Raw genomic sequence first — 22,160 nt, forward strand, 5'->3', positions numbered from 1 at the left:
GCACTAGGGGACACTAAGATTCACTTGTGCCGTCCAGTGTTTCCATGAAGTCACAACCCACAGCACAGGGTTCCTCCTCCCTGCCGGGGTCAAGGGCATGACAGCCTTGGGGTAGGCTGGGAGGGCTCCTCTCTGCTCTGACCCCAAGGTCAGTCCTCCCCTGTGCTCAACCTCAGAGGGGGTGGTGGAGTGACGCCACGGGGTCTGCCCATCACGCTCTGTCGGAGCCAAGAAGGAAGAAAACAGCCCCGGGACACCTGGGAGTTGAAATATGCAGCAGAAGTGAACCCCAGAGTCTGAGACCCTGGGTGGTGTTGCGCTTCCCGGCCAGACCAGCTTTCCAGGAGAAGGGCGAGCCCAGGAGCACCGGCAGCTCATCATGGTCACTATGGTCCCGCTTCCTGTGTGTGAATCTTTGCTCTGTGTCTGGAGGGCACAGAACAGACAGGCTGTGGTCACATCTTTGGAATCAGCTCTGTTTCGTGATCGAGTTATCTGACCTGTACCTCAACAGAATGTCCCATGGTGAAGCTGGACAAGGCAAGGCCAGTGTGTGGCAGTCACAAAACACACTCAGCAACGCTGGCCACTGATGCTGCTGAGCTGCATGTCCAGCAGGGGTCTGTCAGGCCTGGGCTGACGTGTGAGGTCCTGGCCTCCCTGTGTCTGCTGGACGTGTTTCCCCCCTGATGGTACTGGTGTGTGCCAGCGCACTGCACATTTTGCCAATAGGAATAAGACATTGGCAAGTGGGAAATCTAGTCCTCTCGACCTTAACACTCTCCTTTAACTGTGCCACACACCAGGCTTTGCCATACTCACTGACATCTCCACCTCTGGCCTGGTCATCCAGCCCTGCATCCCTGTCTCTCGGTGTCCCTTCCCATGCTGCATGCTCTGCTCAGAGCCCCGAGCAGCTCTGCCACATCCACTGCAGAGGGGACGCTTTAAGATCTAGGAGAATGGCTTGGACCCAGGTCGCCCTTACGTGTATTGAATTATATGAACAATGTTTAGATAGATGTGTAACTGGTAACAGGTAGTGCTGCACTCTAGGCAGATGGATCCCGGTTCATTATAAACACGTACATCCATTAATAAAAGGGCACTTTCCTTTAAAGAAAGGAAAGCCAGCCACCATGCATACGTGGCCCTCTGCAGAACTTGGGGGCAGATAGTGGAAGTGAGTAGGGACTTCCTGTGCTGGCTGCCGGGGAGCAGGGGGCTCTGCCCTCCTTCACTGGGAGCAGACTCAGTGCTTGACCTCAGACTGCGTTGCTGGCCTGCCCACTCAACGCCAGGTCACACCATCTGAGGCTGGCAGCAGGCAGGGCTGAAGGCTGGCAGCGGGGTGTTCCCTGGGAAAGCAGGCTGTGGCCTCATCCTCACTCAGACCCTGAAACAGCCTCTTATTCCAGGGAAGACGTGGCCCTTTGAGTGGAAAGAACCGCCTCTGGGGCATTGCCGAGACTCGGACCCCCGCTGCTCTGTTGACTTGCTTTTCCATCTATGAAACAGGGTGACCCTCTCCGGACTCCTGCAGGGACTGTGGGTTCAGTGGCTGATGCTCTGGATCTCATTGCTGGTGCTAAAGCTGAGTCACTGAGGGCCAGGTCCCGGCCAGGGCTGGGCCCACACTCTGAGTTTCTAAGCTCCTGTGTACTGAAGCACCTTTAATGTTGCTTTATCAGAATGGAGAGGGGTTTTTGTTTTTAAGCAGCTGATTTAATCCCCTTGGTAATGAGCTCCTGCTCTTACACAAGCTGAGTGTGCAGGCCTCGGGACAGGGCGGAAAGGTGAAGGGATTCTGATGGAGGCACGAGCCCTCTGCAAAAGGCACAGATGGCCCCCCTGTGCTCCCCAGCCAGAGCATTGATTTCTGTTAAGCCTCCCTTCTCGTTTGCCCCACTTAGGGCTGGGAATGCCTCACTGGTGTCTTCCTCGTGTTCCTTGAGATCTAGACTTCTTTAATGGACTCTACTCATGCCAATCAATGAACAGAAGGTCCCTTCCTGGGAGTGCACAAAACCCCAACAGTGGGACAAAGCTGTGGACAGCCACACGGGAGCATGTTTGGGTACATGTAACTGAGAAGGGGAACCAGATAATTCACAGTATTAATTGCTACTGCAAATCCTGGCTTTTCTTTTCTGTAAATGCAAGATATAAACTAAAATTAATTTTAAAATATTTTAGATGCTGTTTTGAGTTGGTTATATTCGTGAAAGAGTATTTCAAATACTAGAGGCTTTAGAAAGCCAATTTGTGTGTTACTGGCACCACGCAAATCTATATATCTCTCTTGTGGATCTATATCACAGCCGATAGCGGATGACATTTCATCTGCATGCTATAATGAGAAGATCAGCCTCGCAAGCGTCAGGCCCTCCATCCCGGGAGCACTGTGAAAGGAAGAAAGGAAAAGCAGAGTGTAAATCTCTGGAGCTAGAATGGCATTTTCCTTGTACATTCCTTTATGTCTCACTTCCTATTTTTTAAAATAATGATTGGCGATTGCAATCCTAAAGGAGGTAGCATTCGGGGTGAGTACAAACAATGACAAAATTAAATTATTGCCTGGCTAACAACTACTGCATTTCTCATTCAGTTTTACCATTTTCTGTTCTTATGAAATGGTAGATGGAATATAATTTAATGTCTTCCCATTAAAATAAAAATAAATAAAACAGTACTGCACCTCTCAAAAAAATCATGCAATTACCAACGTCGTTGCAGGAAGGGTAGTCCCCAGCACAGGCTGGGCCCCCATCTGCAGAGGAGCCTAGGACAGTTTCATGTGTCCAAATGGAACAGCAGCGTGGGTGGAGGGCGAGGTCAGCAGATGCAGCGCTATCTGCCGGCCAGGCTCCAAAATAGTAACTCCTTTCTGAGGATGTTTGTGAGAGTCTGCAGCCTTGCTCCTGCCCCAATCCCTCTGCTTCCTCTCCCTCTGCTGTGCCGCTGCTCACGGCTTTCAAGTGCCTCTCCATCTGGAGGGAAGCGCTCTGCCCCAGCACCCACGCCGCAGAGGCAGCCCTTCCCTGGGGACCCAGCCCACCGCTGCCGCATCCATGTCTAGGCTCTGGGTTCGGGTCAGCCAGAGCCCACGGGCAGGGTCTCCTGCTTGGCACCGGGATGCTGAAATAGCAGCATTTGACACATTTAAAACTTGCTGTTTGTGCAATCACTAAAAACTGCACCATTAGCTGGAATTTCAGATTGCATGAGTGCAGATCATTAAGTGTTATTACAGTATTAATTATTAGAAATGTCCTGTACTGCCCAAATTAAATTGGGATAGTCAACGACCTGCGAGTTCCCAATACCACGGATAATTTACCCGGAGATCTGCCGCGCTGGGTAAGGTGTCTCCACATGCCGCTCTCACTGCTGCACATTAAGTACCAATGGAGGATCTCGGGAGGAGATAAATCAATCAGATGGCAATATTTTCCTATGGCGACCTTCAGAAAAAGCAAAACGAGTCAGGGACGATGTTGATATGCAAGCGAGGACTTGCTCGAACACGGCCATCGGCCAATGATAACCAGCGTCTCAGCAGCCACAGGCCGCCTGGCTGTGGCAGCGATTCCCTGCCATCCATGGGCCTGACAATCTGTGCTCAGTTTCCAAAAGGAGAGTGAAATGAGCTCAGCTCTGCACGGCCAATCGGATCAAAGCTGGAGGAATGTTCCCAGAATCACCTTGGACTAACTACTGCCCTGTCACCCCGACTGTTGCCAAAGCCACTAGGATCCCACCACACACTTCTTGATCCTAAGTGGTCCCACGTTGGAACGGTCGGCATTGCTCCCCACAGTTAAGACAGCAACAGTGCAAGCCCAGCACTGGACACAGGATTCTTGGCCAGCCAGCACCTGGGCAGCCAGGAGGGAGTATTTCCACAGAAATCACGTGGCCACTTGGGTACATCAGTGGGTGCCCCCATTTCAACCAGAGCTGGACTTTGGCCATTTGTGTATTTTCTTGGTTGAAAGTGTAAGTCAAGAAAAACAGCATTTTAAACAATAAGGGAGGTGTTTTTCAAGAGATTTCTTTATCAATGTGTACAAATAATTAAATAATGCAATACAATCATGGATCCATGGTTTAAATGTGCTAATGTGCCATTGATTTCCACACTGGGGGAAATCACTGATACCCCTTTGCACACAGATGTCTTGATATGGGTGAGAGTCAGGTGCCAGCATCCAGGCCAGCTTCGGCAGGCACTTAACCTGTGCTCCAGGTCTTCCTCGCCCAGGAGACGTGCCCAGCGTGAAATGAGCAAGCACAAGCACCCAGAGTCACTCACTGTCTGAGGCGCGAGTCTGGCCCTTCCTCTCACACCCCTGCTTCCCCCAAACGTGAGATCCAGATCCAAGGTGGGTCCACGCAGCAGCGTAGGACACAGTGCCCTTCCCTTGCTTCCTCTTTGTCCCAGCCACAGCCAGCCTCGTCCAACACCCACAAGGTTAGGCTTTCGAGCCTAATGTGGCATAAGTACAAGTTGCTCACAACACTGATGATGGTGCTAGTCACCTTTTCCTGAGACCAAAGTACCCAACAAGAAGGACTTAGAGGAGGAAAAGTCCCCTCTGGCTCATGAATTCAGAGATCCAGCACCTGCCTGCCGGCTGCACTGCTCTGGGTCTGCGGAGAGGCAGAACATCGTGGCGAAGGGCTGCGGTGGGGACGCCGTGCTCCATTAGGGGAGCCAGGACGCAGAGCAGGAAGGGTCCTCCAGTCCCTCCACCTGCCCACAGTCACCCCAGCCAGTCCATTCAAAAGCTTAGGCTGCTGCTCTCCCAGTCCAGCCATCCACCTCTGAACTTCCTGCATCAACAGGAGCTTTGGGAAACACCTCATATCCAAACCATTACGATTTATTAAGTCCAAATGGCTCCAAAACTTGGACCACAGAGATATCCAAAAACTGGACAGTGATAGAGCTATTAAATAGCAGTTAGTCTCAAAAAAGCAGTGTTTATAAAGACTATGTGATAATATAAAAGTAATTATGCCACATTAATTGAAAAAGTAAAATCAAATTTTATGTGTAAGCATGGTGTTAAGATTACAACTATGTAAGAAATTGCATAATAAGAAGGAAACACCAAAATCATAACTATTAGCAAATGCATGTGCACATATGTATGAATATGCACATATATATTTAAATCATGTCCCAGCTAGACATGAGTGTTCACATCTGTTTTGAAATTTAGCAAAATTCAGGTCAAACCCCTACCCCTCTGAAGAGGGTACAAAGTCCTTACAAATAAGTAACGTGCCAGGCCCTGTGGTACACACCTGTGATCCCAGGGACTAGCAGGCTGAGGGCAGAGAATCACAAGTTCAAGGCCAGCCTAGGTAACTTATGGAGACCCTGTCTTAAAACTTAAAAAAACAATTGGGGTAGAGGCTGGGGATGTAGCTCAGAGACAGAACACCCCAGGTTCAAGCCGCAGTACAGCAAATAAATTAGCAAGTAGGCCATCAAGCAGCGGCACGCGGCCCTGGGCTCAAGAGGCCTTGTCTTCTCAGCTCAGTAGTCTGGGGGAGCTCAGAGGCAGGGGCAGCACAAGCCTGGAGCAGGCGGCCGGGCTCTGTCCCCAGCTGTGCCTGCCCGAGGCTTCCAGAGTAAGCACAGCACGTTCCTTCCCACCCCTGGCCGGGTGCCATCTCCGTCCAGTGTGCAGTGACCTGCAGGCCGTCCCATGGTCCCACCAGAGTGCAGAGGGGGAGGCTGCAGTTACAGGCCTGCAGTCCACCTGCACAGTCTGCCCAGGGCAGCGATCATTGCCATTTCTCTGGCAGAGAAAGGGACATGTGGGCCACCAACCTGCACTTCCAATGCGCGACCCAGGACAACCTGAGCCCGAGGAGTCAAAGCCAGCCTTCTGTGCCCTGGTTCATGGAGCGCCTGTTTGAAGTCTCCTGGAAAGGAGAGACCACAACGTTCCTGGCCACTGGGCTGTGGAAAGCGCTGGAGGAAGGTGTCTGCCTGAGGAAGGCTCCAGGCCGAGGCTTGTCCCAAGATGCTCAGTCCCAAGGACCAGCTCCAGGCACTCACCTCCAGTCCCCCAGGCTCAGAAACGTCTGCGCCACACGCCCCTGGCTCCCCGCCCTCCTGACTGCCCTCCTGTCAAGCACCCATCCTGGCACATTGTCCAAGGGGGTGAGTGTCACCGTCACCTAACTGGCCCAGGGGCCTGCACACCGAAGCTGCAGGCCCACCCAGCCATCATCTCTGCCTCCCTGAAACCGCCTCATCTGGTGTGCAGAACCCTCCAGGAGTTCCAACCACACAGGGTCACAATGGACCCCAACACCTGATCTAACCAAAGGCTGTCACTACGTTTCGGAAATTAAACTCTATATTTGAAACCTATGTTTCATGGAAGGAAGAAATACTGTTCAATATCTGCACTCCAGAATCCAAACCACTGTCCCTTTCTGTCACATTCAAAGCCTCTTAGGAGACTTCAGGGGCAAATGGCTGAGGGGAGGCAGCAGGCAGAGGCCAGCAGAGGGTGGTTCCCAGCCTGGGCTGCCACTGCACGAGGGGACCCTTGCTGCCCCCTGAAGCTTTTGTGCAAATGTTAGTGAGTGTTTTCTGTTTCTTTCTGCCACTTCAGAAAACACCGGAGAAATTACACACAAAATCTTGTTGAGGCAATGTTAGCATTACAAATTCAAGCACAAAAGGCCAGTAAATGCAAATGCCAATGTTCTAATTGTAACATTAACTTAAACACATTTCACATCCTGGTTGCATTGACTGTATGCTTAAAAGGTCTAGTTAGAAACATAAGCCATTATGTGCCATACAGGTGAATACTCTCATCACGAGTGTGTTTGCTTATTTACTAATACTTATAAGTAAATAAGTATTATTTACTTATGTGGGTACTGGGTATTGAACCCAGGGTGCTTTACAACTGAGCCGCATCCTCAACCCTTTTTTATTTTTATTTGAGCCAGGGTCTCACTAAGTTGCTGAGGACCTCACTAAATTTCCGAGGCTGGCCTTGATCTTGCCGTCCTCTTGCCTCAGCCTCCAGAGTTACCGGGTTACAGCCATATGCCACCGAACCCAGCCAAGGGGTGCGTTTATTCCTCACGGCGTCACACCTCGAAAGAGTCAGCATCCTGAAAGTAGGCTTCCTTTCATTCCTCCTGTCTAGTACCACCTCTTCAGTGCCACCTCTTCAGCGCTAACCCAACAAAACAGACAGCTTCAGGAAGGGGCTGTATCAGCAATGCAGGCTCCCTGTCCCAGGCCAGCAGGTGCTGACTCTGGCCACCAGGGTACCCTTCACTAATTCAGGAAGTCTTTCCTAAAACCATGTTGGTTCAACTTAATTCTTCTCTTTAGAGAGTTGTTTTTTAATTAGCTTTTCTTCTGGGAAAAATTTTAGAACACCAGAAAGGAATTAGAAAAATAATCCTTCAAGAGTACATCTGAGAAAATCACCTGTTTTGCTCTCTACTTTTCCTTCCTGTCCTCACTGATGGAATGCATGATTTTGTATAAAGCATAAATACGCACCTAAGCCATATTTCAGTAACTGCATACACATGCAGGTCTTCAACATGTTGTTGTTTACCTAGCTATTTCCCTGCTGTTGGGTGTGTTTTAATATTTCAAATAGGGGCAGCAGGGCATTAAACAGTCCCTGATATCGCCATTTTGCAACTGAGTTTTCTTTAGGTCTTTTTTTTTCTTTTTAACATACTCTTGAAAGGCTTCGTAAGCTTGCAGAGTTTCTTCAGAATAAACCACACAAGAGCACATTTCTAACACCGTAAGTTTAGGATAGCCAAGCTGCCAGGGCTCTGACATGAAACAGATGTACAGCTGAGGCCACTCTTGACGATACACTTGCTGTGTCCTCTGTGTGTTTAGTGATTCATGACGACTAACTTCTAAACGTGATAGTGAGCCGTCGATAGTTAGGAGACTGGGCATCTGTTCCTGGACACAGATCTGAAGGGCACTGTGAGCTTGCTGCCCCATCAGTGCACATGGATGGGGCCAGCAGGGCAGGGGCAGGGCTGTTGGGAGAGAAGGAGGGGGCAGGCGCTGAGCCTGGCAGGAGGGGGTCTTGAGAGACAGGGAAAAGAGAGCGAATCCCCCAGGAGGGGGCAGAGCTGGGGATGCTGAGGCCTAGCGAGCTCGCTGAACCAGGAAGTGGGAAGAGGAGGCTGGGGACACCCAGCTGAGGCCACAGGATGACCCTGCCCTGCCTTCTGAAAGACCTGTGTTGGTTTGATTTGCTCACATTTTATACAAACGATTGCCCAAATCTGTCTCTTCAGAGGAGGACAGATCCTGGTGGCCAGGGGGCCAAATTAGCCGTGCTCCAGGGCACAAGGCAGCCCCTGTCCCCATCTGGGCTAAGAGCTGAGTACACCTGATGGCCCAAGTTCTCCCCAGGCCCGTGGCCACATCCGTCTGCCCAGAAACCCACCCCATCTCCTGGGCCGGCATCGCTGTGGTCTCCATCTTCCTTACTGTCACAGCAGGACCTCTCTGTTGTGCATGCCCCCTTGGTCCTCTGAGATGAGGAAAACATGGCAAGATTGAAATCTCCCGAGACTCGGTTAGCGTTGGCCATGTGTGGCTCCTGCCATCTCACAACCCCCACCTAAGGCCGCTCAAATTAAAGGAAGACCTGACCTGGCATTCCACTGCCCTGGGCTCTGGCATCCCTCCGTGCCCACTGGCCTGTGTTCCCCTCTGTGCACCCCATCTCCCTGAGGGGCCCCACGCTTCCCTCCTACACCCCTTGGCTGCCGGTACCTGCTCCACTTGAGTCTCCAGGATGCCCTTACCCCTCATAAACTTTTGAAACCCCCCCCACTGCTCACCAGGGCCAGCCCAGTCTCAGGAACCCCAGGGAGGTGCTTCTTAGGACATAAGAGGGCAGGGGAAGTCCCTTGTGCATGGTGGAGGCAGAGCCCTGCTTCTGAGAGGCCCTGCGACCTTGGCGAGTCCTTGACTCCCCCTGGTCTCAGCTATGTCAATTGTACAATGGGCACAGAGGGACAGTAAAAGTCACTTTTTTACCAGCAGATGACAGATAAGTCACTCTGAGAGGAGACTCATAAACTCTTTGTGTTTACAGCAAAGTGTGAAGATATTGCTAAGCTGCTTTGTATAGAAATAACTGATGGTTCTCAGGTGAGAGGAAAGACTGGAGGAGGTGAGAGCGGGTTACAGGATGGAGCCCTGAGCCCGGGGCAGACACCGCTGGGAACAGGCGGCCAGCCTCACGCACACGCTCTCCCCGCACCCGACTCCCAGGAAAGAGCTGTGTCTTGTGTGCAGCCCACCAGGCCTGGCAGCGGGACCAAGAGCCGGAGGAGCCCGTCCATCCCACAGTGAGACCCAGTCCCCGGGGATCGCAAGGCCTAAAGGGGGACTGTGTAGGCCTGCAAACAGGCTGACCCAGGCGAGCACAGCCGGGCCTGCTGTCCCCCTCCTGGGGATGTCAGAAGAACAGAACCAAAGCCCACAGCGGAGAACAGCATTAGACGCACCCCCCGCCCACTCACTTCACAGTGAAGGAGTCCAGACGCAGGGTCGCCTGGGCCCAGAGGCCCCGGGAGATGGCCACTCAGCCTTGCAGCCTTCAACAACAACAGCCTCAACAATCCTGTTTCTGCTGAACTGAGACGGGGAGGAGAGCGGGGCCATGGCTCAGGGTGGAGCGTTTCCCTACCTGCCCCGGCTGGTTCCACCCAGCACAACAAGAAACGAGGTGAAACGAAAACAAAGACGGAAAAACAGAGACAGAGACGGTGCATGACCTTGGGCACCAGATGACCCTCAAAAGCTCCTATTGAAATTTAATTGTCACTCAAGGGAGGGGAGGCGGGGCTCTGAGAGGCAATGGGGTCATGAGGGCCCTCATCAAGGCCACTATCACCAGAGCAGGTTAGTCATCACGGGAGTGACTAGTGACCAGGGAGCTGGCTTCTCATCACTAGGGCTGGTTCCTCATCCCAGCAGTGGGTTAGTTATCATGAGAACGGGTTTCTTATCATGGGAGTGGGTTGGTTATCTTGGGTATGGGTTAGTTATCATGAGAGCTGATTGGTTATCATGGGAGCAGGTTACTCTTCTTAAGAGTGGGCTAAAAGTTATCACAGGAGTGGGTTAGTTATTTGGGGAAGGGTTAGTTATCACATGAACAATTTAGTTATCATAGGAGTGGGTTAGTTATTTGGGGAAAGGGTTAGTTATCACAGGAGCAGTTTAGTTATCACAGGAGTGGGTTAGTTATTTGGGGAAAGGGTTAGTTATCACAGGAGCAGTTTAGTTATCACAGGAGTGGGTTAGTTATTTGGGGAAAGGGTTAGTTATCACAGGAGCAGTTTAGTTATCACAGGAGTGGGTTAGTTATTTTGGGGAAGGGTTAGTTATCACAGGAGCAGTTTAGTTATCACAGGAGTGGGTTAGTTATTTGGGGAAAGGGTTAGTTATCACAGGAGCAGTTTAGTTATCACAGGAGTGGGTTAGTTATTTTGGGGAAGGGTTAGTTATCACAGGAGCAGTTTAGTTATCATAGGAGAGGGTTAGTTGTCACAGGAGTGAGTTAGTTTTCATGGAATGGAACCAGCAGATCCAGAAGCAGTCCAGCATGGTGACTGGCCAGTGGCCCCGGGGGCAACGATTCCAAGGACAAGGCCTTATGGAGAGAGAAGCACACGCTCCTCTCTCCAGGTCACAGCAGGTATGGGAGTTCCCCATGGCACTCACACTGCCAAGGGGCTCCTGGAGCGGTGGACCCAGCTCTCACCCTGGACGGGCCACCGCGCCTGCATGCACAGAGGGCCGCCTCACCACCATGTGCCTCTGCTGGCCTTCCCCGCACCGCAGCCGAGAGCAGTCGCTGGAGCGGTGCTCTTTCCTTTGAGGAGCTGTTCCATGTCAGCATTCTCATGAGGGAACAAGTTGGCACATGATCCATGTCAGACAGCGGGTGTGGCCTCACGACGCCCACCGTCGGGGTGGTGAGGATGTCAGGGACAGCGACCTGCACACAGCAAGAAGCCTGGGGTGGAGGCTCAATGCCACAGCGAGTCCCGCTGCTGAGCGGCTCGCGCCTGCCGTGGGAGAGCAAGAGCACAAGCAACGCCGCTCAGACCACGCAGCGCCACCTCCACTGTGCCCACAGTCGTTGACATGCACTGAAGTAACTGAGTCTTGAGGGACTGTCCTGACCACGAAGCCAGGAGATCACGAGCACAGGAGGGCTCTGTGCGCAAGGGATGGGGCATGGCCACCAGCAAGTTCCACCCGGGTGGAACACGCTCACACTCCCGTGCCGCGCAAATCGCCCTGGGCACCTGTCCCTGAGGGGGTGTGCGCCCTGCCTGGCCCTGGCGAGGGTCCTGAGGCCTGGCTTCTCCAATACCAAAATTTGCTGGCTCGTGGGTCAGTACCCTCTGGTTCAGTGTCTCCAAATGAAACAGGGGATGTGGGGAGAAGAGTGAACGAGGGATGCATTCGGCTCCCCAGGGAGAAACTAGCCCGCAGGGCCACCGGCACGGAGGCCCAGCAGCTCCCACCCACTGCAGGGGGTCATCTCATTCTTCCTCCTCAGCCCCCAGCCGGAGAGACAGTGAAATGTGAGCACAGGTGGCAAAGTGCCCACTAGTGCATGTTCAGATCCGCATGGGCCCACATGGGCCAAGGGGACCGGAAGAGCTGTGGCGCTCAGTCACTAAGGAGGCACTTATGAAGGATCAATGAACCACGCAGTTATGCCCTGGCCAGGCTGACCACAGGATGGGGCGTCCAGCTAGGCGGATGAGGAGCAATTATATATTGTGTTTACTGTTGTTTCATTTCACAAAACTGCAAAAGTCCAGGCAACATTTTGTCAGTAAAAAACAATAAAGAATATGAAAAGCCCATCTTCACAGAACATTGGACATTGCAAAACAACCTGCAGCTATTATGGGATATATCAAAACTGACAAGGAAACTTTGGCCGTTGATTGGACCATATCTCACATGGACAGCGCGGCTCTTCCACCTCCTCTCGCAAGAGCTGCTCGGCCACCGGACCTGGAGTGGGGAGTTTATGAGCCTAATTGAATTGGGGTATTTGGATGATAGAAAAAAAAATGGTGACATGGCAAAACCGCCGTTAGAGTTTCAGGAGCAGAGGGATTCTCGTGCCACACAGCCAGGGAAGAGCACAGGTGGGAGGGGAAGCCAGAAAGCGGGCACTGCACTACGGGTCCTCGTTGACGCAGCTGCCAGTCCTGTGTCTAATGTCCATCCTAAGGTCATCAAAAGGAAATGCTTTTTCTCCAAAAGAGGAAGAATATTCCCGTATCTCCGCTCTATCTGTGGGGTGTAACCATTCTAATATCACTTTGTGTCTTTCTAACATTGCACCAAAACCTTGTGTGTGTGTGGACTACAGCCAATTAGATCACAAGGAAAGAATTAGGAACATTGTTTTTTCCTGTACTGCTTAAAATAGGAGAAAAACAAATGCTCTAAAAGCCAAGTAGGGGTCAGAGCCTGAGCCCCAGCTGCACGGAGGAGCCCATTGTGTGCACCCCGGATTCCCACCAGCACCCCGGATTCCCACCGGCATACCTTCCTGCAGCAGCCTGGCTCTTTATTTGCATTATGCCGCGGCACATCTGTTTCCGGGTTTCCAAGACACTGTGTTTAGAACATAAAGGTTTGGTATTAAGGGAAATAATTAGCATGTTTCTTGGCACCTGGCCCGCAGGGACAGACATCGCTTCAAAATGACAAACTCTCTTAGCATCTCGTGTTTTCCTGGGCGATTCCTGGAGTAGCTCATGTCTGGAACAGCGCGCCTGCCCGCAGGACAGCACATGGTGTGTGCGGGTGTGGACGGGAGGACGGGCGGAACCTCCCTCAAGGGCACCGAAGGTCAGCTTAACAGTCCGTCCTTACACTGATGACGGGAAATGGCACTGTCTCATCCGCAAGACGATGAGGACTCAGCTGTCTGGAAGCCAAAGATCTCTCGGTGTCAAAGCACCCAAGACACCGTGGAAACCTCCATGACAGCTTTCAGACCAGGCCCCTGAAATTCAGTCCAACCTTCCTGAGCGTCGCGCCAGGTCCTACTGGGGAACGGTCTCTGGATTAATCAGGGATCACCCAGTCTCTTCCTTTCATTACACAGAGAAACTCATCCTCTTAACAACCCGAGACTTCTTGAAACAGGGAGGGAGCAGGGGTGGCCAGGAGCAGGGGCTTCCCCTCCTCTTCCTTTCTCTTCCCCCTGGTGTGTCTCTCAAAGAGGCGCGTAGTGCAGAGTGGGTCCATGAACCTGCCCCCTGCTTCCACCATCAGATTTGAGGGTGGGTGTTTTCTCATTTTATTCGAGTTCTATGAAACAGTTCTGCTGTGTCTTAAGTCCAGGGGAAGCCCAAGCACACATTCGGCTGATCACTCATGCAACACGAGGCAGACTGCTACCTAGGTGTGACTGTGGGACGGTGGGACTCGAAACCCGCTTCAGGAAGCTGCGCGATGGCCACAGAGTGCCTGGAGAGCGTTAGTGGATGGGATGCCCCTCTGGTGCCGCCGTGGATCTTTAATGGTGCAGACTGTGCTGTATGGAGGAGGCTCTATTCCCCTCCTGGTGTGCATGGCTGGCTGTGCTGAAGCACTAGGTATTTCTACTACAATTAGCCCCTGTTCTCTCCATGCCGGGTGGGAGAGTGACAGGGGCCTGAGTCCTGCAGGAGAGCGAGTGATTGAATGATCTCATTTCAGGCTTTTTGTTAGACAACAGCCAGCGCTCTATGAAGATTGATACAGAAGTGCCGGGCTCGGCTGGCTGGACCATCAAATGGATTGATATGATACTCCAGCGGTGGATGAAGACAAAGTAACTGTTATCATACTCAATACAGGGGCTTGTCAGGGGCGGAAAATCACCTCGTGTCCCTGATTATGGGAGCGTTTCATGACTGTCATGCGAATTTAGTAGTGCGATGTCATGGGCAGGCTGCTGGGCCCAAAACTCTTTATTTGTGGGAAAAGTAAGGGATGCTTGCCGTTCCAGGCCCGGAGCTCCAGAGCAGGCAGCGGCTGCACAGGCAACGGCCCCACAGAAAGCCGTCGAGGAGAGGTCGCCTTCACCCAGGCCTTGGAGACCTCTTGGCACACATGATGGGGAAGGCCTCGGTGTCATTCCTGGACTGCCCTGGCTCACACAGAGGCCAGGCCACTTGGCCTCAGTGACACAGGCCACCTGGCTCCCGCAGGTGGAAGGAACGCCCCGGTCCTGGCCCCACTGCCCTCTCCTGCCCTGACGGAGCACTTTCTGCTACCTGCCTTACACCCTTTGAAATGCAACCTGAGTAGTCCCTAAAGAAAAGGGGACCGTAAAACCCCTGACTGTCCCCTTGCTGTTCCTCAAAACCTACCTGAGTGCAGGGCACAGGGAGCGCAGGCCTGGCAGGGGTGCTGGTACGCCATCCTTGAAGGCTGGCTTTCCCTCAGGTGCCGGGCGCTGGGCAGGCCGGGATGTCAGGGAAGGCTGCTCTCTTGCACATGCACCAGGTCGCGGCTCCTTGGGAGGCCAGAAGCTAATACTCATGACGTCACCGCTTCTGCAGACCAAGTCACACACCCCTCTATAAGTGGGGATGGGTGTCCAACCAAGGACCCCGAGGAAGGGACACATGTTGCTCATCCAGCTGGCCCCACTGGACAAAGCACGGTGCGGACAGGTGTGCCTGCAGCAGGTTGCTTCTTGCAGCAGCCTGGTCTCTGCGTGCCTTCCTACAAAGCCACGTGTCTGCCAGGCTGTGTCCAGGCACTGTCTTGGGCTGTATACAACCTACCCCACCACTGCGGCATGACTGGCTGTGGACAAGACCCAAGCCCTGCGGGACGCGGGCCCTGGGCGAAGCACATCACGTCCTGGTGAAATGAGCAGACAGGATTTATTCTTATCAGAGCAGACATTATACAGCACCTGCGCTTTATGGGAGATAGAAAATCACAGTGACCAACATGAACCTGTTCCTCTGCTCCAGGGGGGCTGGTGGGCTGAGCAGCCTTCCTGGACCACTAGAACACAAGCCCCCTGAACCCTGCCCTCCTGATGGAGGCCCCAGCTGGTGGGTGCCTAAACTCACTGAGGAGCAGTTAATTTCTGGGACAGAATCTAGAAAATGGCCCGTGTGAGTAGAAGGGGCAAGCCAAGGAGTGCAGACAGAGGGGCTTGGACGTCGTCCTGGGAACACAGGAAGTGCAGAAATGCATGCAGTGGGTGATCCACACTCAAAACTGTAAATGTTAGGGCTGCTGTGTGCAGCACAGACCAAGATCCCCTCACACGGAGTCAGGCAGAGGAGAAGCTCATCTCCAGCCCTCGGAGGGATTGGTGGACAGGAGAAGATCAAGTCCAGAGAAATCCTAAGCTGGCCTGGGTGTGCCGAGGCGGATCTAGGCTCTTGAGGACCTTGGTAGGAGGAGAGACCTGACATGGGCCAGGGTCAGCCACCAAGAGCTCCCTGTGGGTTAGATTCAATTTGAGATGAGTACAAGCCCAGAAGAGAAGTAGCCAGCCTTGGACATCTGGAAGTTACTTCCAAAGGGACGGGAGGAACACTGGTGGCAGAGGGCAGGAGCCGTGGTGCTGTTTACAGGCACGTGCAGCTGCGAGTCAGCACAGGACCCTACATGCATCAGCCCCCTGCAGTGTGGAGGAGAGCTAGCCCGGGGAACAGAATCCACAGACTCGGCGGGCTGGACTGGACCTGCTCTGGACTTGTTGCCAAAATGGCTATGACTTGGTGATTGCCATCCCAAACTAGCAGGACTGAAGGAAGTGGGTAATTGACAGCTCTTTCTGACCACAGAGAGCCAGCAGCAGAGAGTGTTTATGAGCTGCCACCTCCGCAAGTCTTTGGACGGAGTTAACTGGGTCCCTGGGAGGAGTAGCACGTTCTCCCAGCTCACCTTTGGTCAGCTCTCTGTTCACCCTTTCTTCCACCGACTCCAGCCCGGGGCCTCACTCTCATGGGAGGGGGAGCAGAAGGCCCTCCAGCTCTGCTGCTGGCTGCCCTCTGACTTGCATTCAGGACATGTGGTCCCTTCACCAGGACCCTGGGAGCAGGCCCATCCTGCCTGCATCCTGCATGTGGCATGTAGGCCCCTGGGTCCCCAAAGGTGGTCTACAGAGCATCCCTGGGATGCCCCTCACCCTGCCGGAGCCCCAGTACCCACCATGAGACCCCAGGACTGCCCAGGGCTGACCTCCCCAAGCATTCTGCCACAGCCCCTCCCATCCTGACACATTCAGCTCCTCTGAGGGATTGGGATGCAGCATGACTGACACCGGGAAGGAGGGGTCAAGGGAGAGTTTGATCAACCCCCTTCACAGCCCGAGTTGCGTTCGATTGCTCTGAAGAGGAAACACATGCACTTACCCGACACTCCAGACATCATGTTCTCATGCTCTTCTAGAAGGGGCTATTATTTGGCATCAGGTTCAATCAAAAGGCACAGTTCCTTACAGGAACCTTATAGCACTGAGGGACCACACCGGGAAACCTGTGGCCTCCCGATTCTGCTGGCCTTTCTCTGGGCTCTACTGCAGGGGTCTTGCTAACAATGGAGATTGAGATGTGATTTACAGGCCATGCTTGGCTGTTAGGACTGCCTGTGAAAGTCAGACCCCAACATGTCAACTAGTGTCGACATTATTGAAAACTGAAGGAGAGAACACCTGAACAATCAATCACCTTGGTATCCTCAATAAATGTCACACACAAATCTGCAACCTGCGATGCCCTCAGGTACCCTCTGGACATTGTAGCACAGAGACCCCTCATCTGACCCCCTTTCAACAGCTCTATTTCATATTGCCGGTTTTTTTAATGGTGCCCACCTGAGCCATCGATGCATGCCTGGGCTAAGATCCCGGTCTCAGACAGGCCTGGCCAGCTCCACCCAGGAAGAGCCCACTCTTGACCAACCTCCTGCATACGGGAACCCAGGAAACCCGAGCTCTGGGCAGCCAGAGACCGCTCCTCCTTGATCCTAGGGGAACCCCCCTGACCACAGGGGGTTCAAGTAGACACATGGCTAAGCAAACGTCGAAACCCTGCAGAATGGTGAGTGGGTGGAAGAGGACAGGTGTGCACTTTACTCACAGTCACTATCTCAACTATCTGAAATTGAGATGCTAAAAGCAATTGTAACCTTTCTATCCAAATTGAATGTAAATTTCCAGCCACCAATTCAAATGTGCCATGTAACTTAGCTCCCCAAGATGGCATTTCCAACTTGACGTTCAAGCCATTCCTAAAATGGACTAATTAATGGACATAATTATTATAAGAACAAACTTTTTAAATTAAGAACAGACTTCCACATAATCGGGGAATGGCTTTCTAGTTCTTGACAGAGCCGTCCTTCCTGGGCTGTGGGGGCTGCTGACGCCCCCGCAGGGCAGATCCAGCTCTGACGGGGCTTCTGTCCTGCTGCAGCCCTTCCCGGGATGGTGATCTCGGTGAAGACACAAGACCTTTGGGTTTAGCATGAGATTTTACTTCAGAAGGTATTTCTCCTATATGACCACTGAAAAGACGGAAAAGCCAGTGCTTCCCGGACTGCGGTGTGCACTCTGCTCTGTGGCCGGACCTTCCCGGTGTCCGTCCTGGCTGGCGTCCGTGTAGGCAGTGGACTTCCAGCAGCAACAGAACACCGTGATAAGTCTTCAAGCCGTCTCCAGAATTAGTTTGTGCTCAGTCTACAGTGTGTGACAACGACTCACGGACAGGAGTCAGCAAAGAACACGGGCTCTGCAATGGTCACGGTCACGTTGGTGTGGGGTCCGGCTGAGGGGCCGGTACGACGCTCTGCACCCAGCCTGGAGGCCACTGCTCGGCGGCAGGCAGACCCAGCAAGCCCTCTCGTTCCTGGGGAGCTAAGGCAGACTGCCCACTGTCACGGTGGAGGTAGGCAGCGCCTGCCTGTCAAGAAGCAGCCCCACACCTGTTCTCTCACTGGCCAAAGCTCCATCTTTGAGACAGACACGGCCCTGGCCAAACCCACAAACCTGGTCAGCTTCCCCTTTATAAAAGTGTCCAAAGAAATGCCCACCCTGGGCAGAGACAGAGCCAGAGAAAGCAGAGGTGAGGGCTCCGGGCGCCTTCACGCCCACAGGCAAAGCCCACCCTGTGGCCACCGTCCGGCTCACCTGAGTGGGTCTGCTTCAGAAGTCTGTATGGGCTATTCACACTCAGCACGTAACCCAGCAGAATGTTCTAAGATACACAGTGCTAAAGGAATAAGACGGTGCTTCTCAGGAGTGAGGTGCCAGGGCGTCCCACTGTGAGGGAGGACCCAGAGGCCCAGCCCACCACGCCCTCCCGCCATCACCCAGACACGGCTCCCTCCTGTGCCACCTCGTGCTGTGGGAGGAGCCAGGTCTTGATCTGAAACTCTCCTGGCAAGAGAAATGTCACCCTGTCATCACCCACCGACCCCAGGAAGCCAAGCGGCTGTCCTAGCACACGGGCGGTGTGTGAATCTCAAGGTAGGAAACAAAATTAAAACTAGGATGGGAAGTGGCACCTGCTGTAGAGCTGCCACCAGCCCAGCCTCTGCAGCTGGCACAGGAGCGCTCAGCGTGGCCCAGCTGTGGGCTCTGTCTGCCGCTGTGCCGCCAGCTGGTGCCTGGCCTCTCTGAGCCTTGTAGTTCCAGGCCCGGCCGCTTCGAAGGGGACTGAAGCAGAGCAGCTGCCTCACAGCCAGAGAGGACCCTTCCTGCTCTCTCCCGGGGGACTCTCAGAGGACCTCGGGTAAATGTTCCTAAGTCCCACTGGGAACCTCCACTTCTTAAAGGGAAATGCCTCTCTAAGACGTGAAATGAGCTCCAACAAGCCGACCAGTTGTCGCTGAACCTTGGAGAACTCACCCTGGGCACACTGACCCTCCAAGCCAGGAGGGAAGCACCCCAGGACATCCGGCTCCCTCCTGCCACCACCCCAGAGGACTCACCCTGGGCACACTGACCCTCCAAGCCAGGAGGGAAGCACCCCAGGACATCCGGCTCCCTCCTGCCACCACCCCAGAGGACTCACCCTGGGCACACTGACCCTCCAAGCCAAGAGGGAAGCGCCCCAGGACTTCCACGTCCAGCTCCCTCCTGCCACCACCCCAGAGGACTCACCCTGGGCACACTGACCCTCCAAGCCAGGCGGGAAGTGCCCCAGGACGTCTGACTCCCTCCTGCCACCACCCCAGAGGACTCACCCTGGGCACACTGACCCTCCAAGCCAGGAGGGAAGCACCCCAGGACGTCCGGCTCCCTCCTGCCACCACTCCAGCGGCTGCCTCCAGACCCACCCTGAAGCACAGCTGCCGGTGTTGGGCTGAAGGGAACCTTAAGGTGCCCCAGTGGGTGACAAGGGAATGGGCTTAGAAGCTACAGGACCCTTTGCGAACACCTGCCTTACATGTTGCGTGGGCCGTGAGGACCGCCGGACACCAGGGAAAGTGGGGCTTAGGCAGATGCAGCCATTGCTTTAGCCCAGACAAACCCAAGCGAGATCCTTTTGCAGTAGGGCCAGAGAGAAGAGTCCACGCAGTGAGCAGGCCACCTGGCCAACCTGGATCTTCCTTCAGGAGCATGCGGGTCTCCTGTCAGGTGGGCGCTGCCCTCCAGCTCCTCCCATGGGGCTTTCTCCAGCTCCTGAGGTGGTTCAGGGCGACCTGGGAGCTGCCCGGGGACCTCAGGTCCCTCTGCTGGCCGGCTGCCCCAGCAGAGCACAGGTGTTCACAACTAGGCCATCTCTGATTCCAGAATGGGACGGGCTGGGATTCCTCGACCTCAGGGTGGCACGGAGCGCCTGGGCTTCCCGGCCCGAGGTGCAGAGTCCAGGCTTCTGCACCCACGTGGTTCGCGTCCCGTCAGACCAGGAGGGGTGGCAGTTGACCACGGGAGCAGGGAAATGTTTCCTGGCCTAAGAGAGTGACTTGGTTGCCCCGGGTAGACCGAGCAGGGCACAGCTCCAGGGTGTCTCCACCGGCAGGCAGACCCTCAAAATGAAACAGAGGAAAAGGAGCTGCTTTTAAAATTATGGAGCTCCCCGGGGAAAACATGCCTCATGGTCTGCGCTGTGGGCAGTATTGATTCCCCCTGCTACTGAGAGGGTTCATCACGCCTCCTCCGCAGTTCCCCCAGAACCCAAGTCCAGACGAGGGAGAGCCGCAGCTGCAAGGAGGCTCCCCGGCTCCTGCCTCAGACACACACACACACACACACACACCCTCTCCTTACACACACACCTCTCCTGCCTCCCCCTGCACACACACACACACACCCTCTCCTTACACACACGCCCTCCCCCTGCACCACACCCCTCCTACCGCACACACACACACACACCCTCTCCTTACACACACACCTCCCCTGCCTCCCCCTGCACACACACACACACCCTCTCCTTACACACACACCTCCCCTGCCTCCCCCTGCACACTCACACACACACACACCCTCTCCTTACACACACACCTCCCCTGCCTCCCCCTGCACACACACACACATACACACCCTCTCCTTACAATACACCTCTCCTGCCTCCCCCTGCACACACACACACATACACACACCCTCTCCTTACACAGACACCTCTCCTGCCTCCCCCTGCACACACACACACACACACCCTCTCCTTACACACACACCTCTCCTGCCTCCCCCTGCACACACACACACATACACACACCCTCTCCTTACACACACACCTCTCCTGCCTCCCCCTGCACACACACACACACACCCTCTCCTTACACAGACACACACACACACATACACACACACCTCTCCTTACACACACACCTCTCCTGCCTCAGGCACACACACACACACACCCCTCTCCTTACACACACACCTCTCCTGCCTCCCCCTGCACACACACACACATACACACACCCTCTCCTTACACATACACCTCTCCTGCCTCCCCCTGCACACACACACACCCTCTCCTTACACAGACACACACACACACATACACACACACCTCTCCTTACACACACACCTCTCCTGCCTCAGGCACACACACACACACACCCCTCTCCTTACACACACACCTCTCCTGCCTCCCCCTGCACACACACACACATACACACACCCTCTCCTTACACATACACCTCTCCTGCCTCCCCCTGCACACACACACCCTCTCCTTACACAGACACACACACACACATACACACACACCTCTCCTTACACAGACACCTCTCCTGCCTCTCCCTGCACACACACACATACACACACACCTCTCCTTACACACACACCTCTCCTGCCTCTCCCTGCACACACACACACACCCTCTCCTTACACAGACACACACACACACCCTCTCCTGTCTCTCCCTACACACACACACACCCTCTCCTTACACACACACATACACACACACCTCTCCTTACACACACACATACACACACACCTCTCCTTACACACACACCTCTCCTGCCTCTCCCTGCACACACACACACACCCTCTCCTTACACACACAACCTCTCCTGCCTCTCCCTGCACACACACACACACACATACCCTCTCCTTACACACACACCTCTCCTGCCTCTCCCTGCACACACACACACACACACCCCTCTCCTTGCACACACACCTCTCCTGCCTCCCCCTGCACACACACACACACACACCCTCTCCTTACACAGACACACACACACACATACACACACACCTCTCCTGCCTCTCCCTGCACACACACACACATACACACACACCTCTCCTTACACACACACCTCTCCTGCCTCTCCCTGCACACACACACACACACCCTCTCCTTACACAGACACACACACACACACCCTCTCCTGCCTCTCCCTACACACACACACCCTCTCCTTACACACACACATACACACACACCTCTCCTTACACACACACCTCTCCTGCCTCTCCCTGCACACACACACACACACACCCTCTCCTTACACACACAACCTCTCCTGCCTCTCCCTGCACACACACACACACACACACACCCTCTCCTTACACACACCTCTCCTGCCTCTCCCTACACACACACACACAACCTCTCCTGCCTCTCCCTACACACACACACACACAAATCCCAGA

The 22,160-nt window shown here is 54.0% G+C and overlaps 1 long non-coding RNA gene across 1 annotated transcript; it reads right to left on the reverse strand.

Moving 5' to 3' along the window:
- Positions 1-28: 28 nt before the first annotated feature.
- Positions 29-19,885, reverse strand: LOC124095480 (uncharacterized). Its single transcript, XR_006852472.1, has 3 exons — positions 19,495-19,885; positions 3,341-3,464; positions 29-2,402 (listed from the first exon to the last, which is right to left on the reverse strand). It is a non-coding gene; the product is annotated as an uncharacterized LOC124095480 (long non-coding RNA).
- Between the last annotated feature and the right edge of the window lie 2,275 nt (positions 19,886-22,160).

This window comes from Marmota monax, unplaced genomic scaffold, assembly GCF_021218885.2.
Source record: "Marmota monax isolate L192 unplaced genomic scaffold, Marmota_monax_Labrador192_F-V1.1 WCK01_AAM20220418_F8-fsc00060, whole genome shotgun sequence".
Classification (NCBI taxonomy): Eukaryota; Metazoa; Chordata; class Mammalia; order Rodentia; family Sciuridae; genus Marmota; species Marmota monax.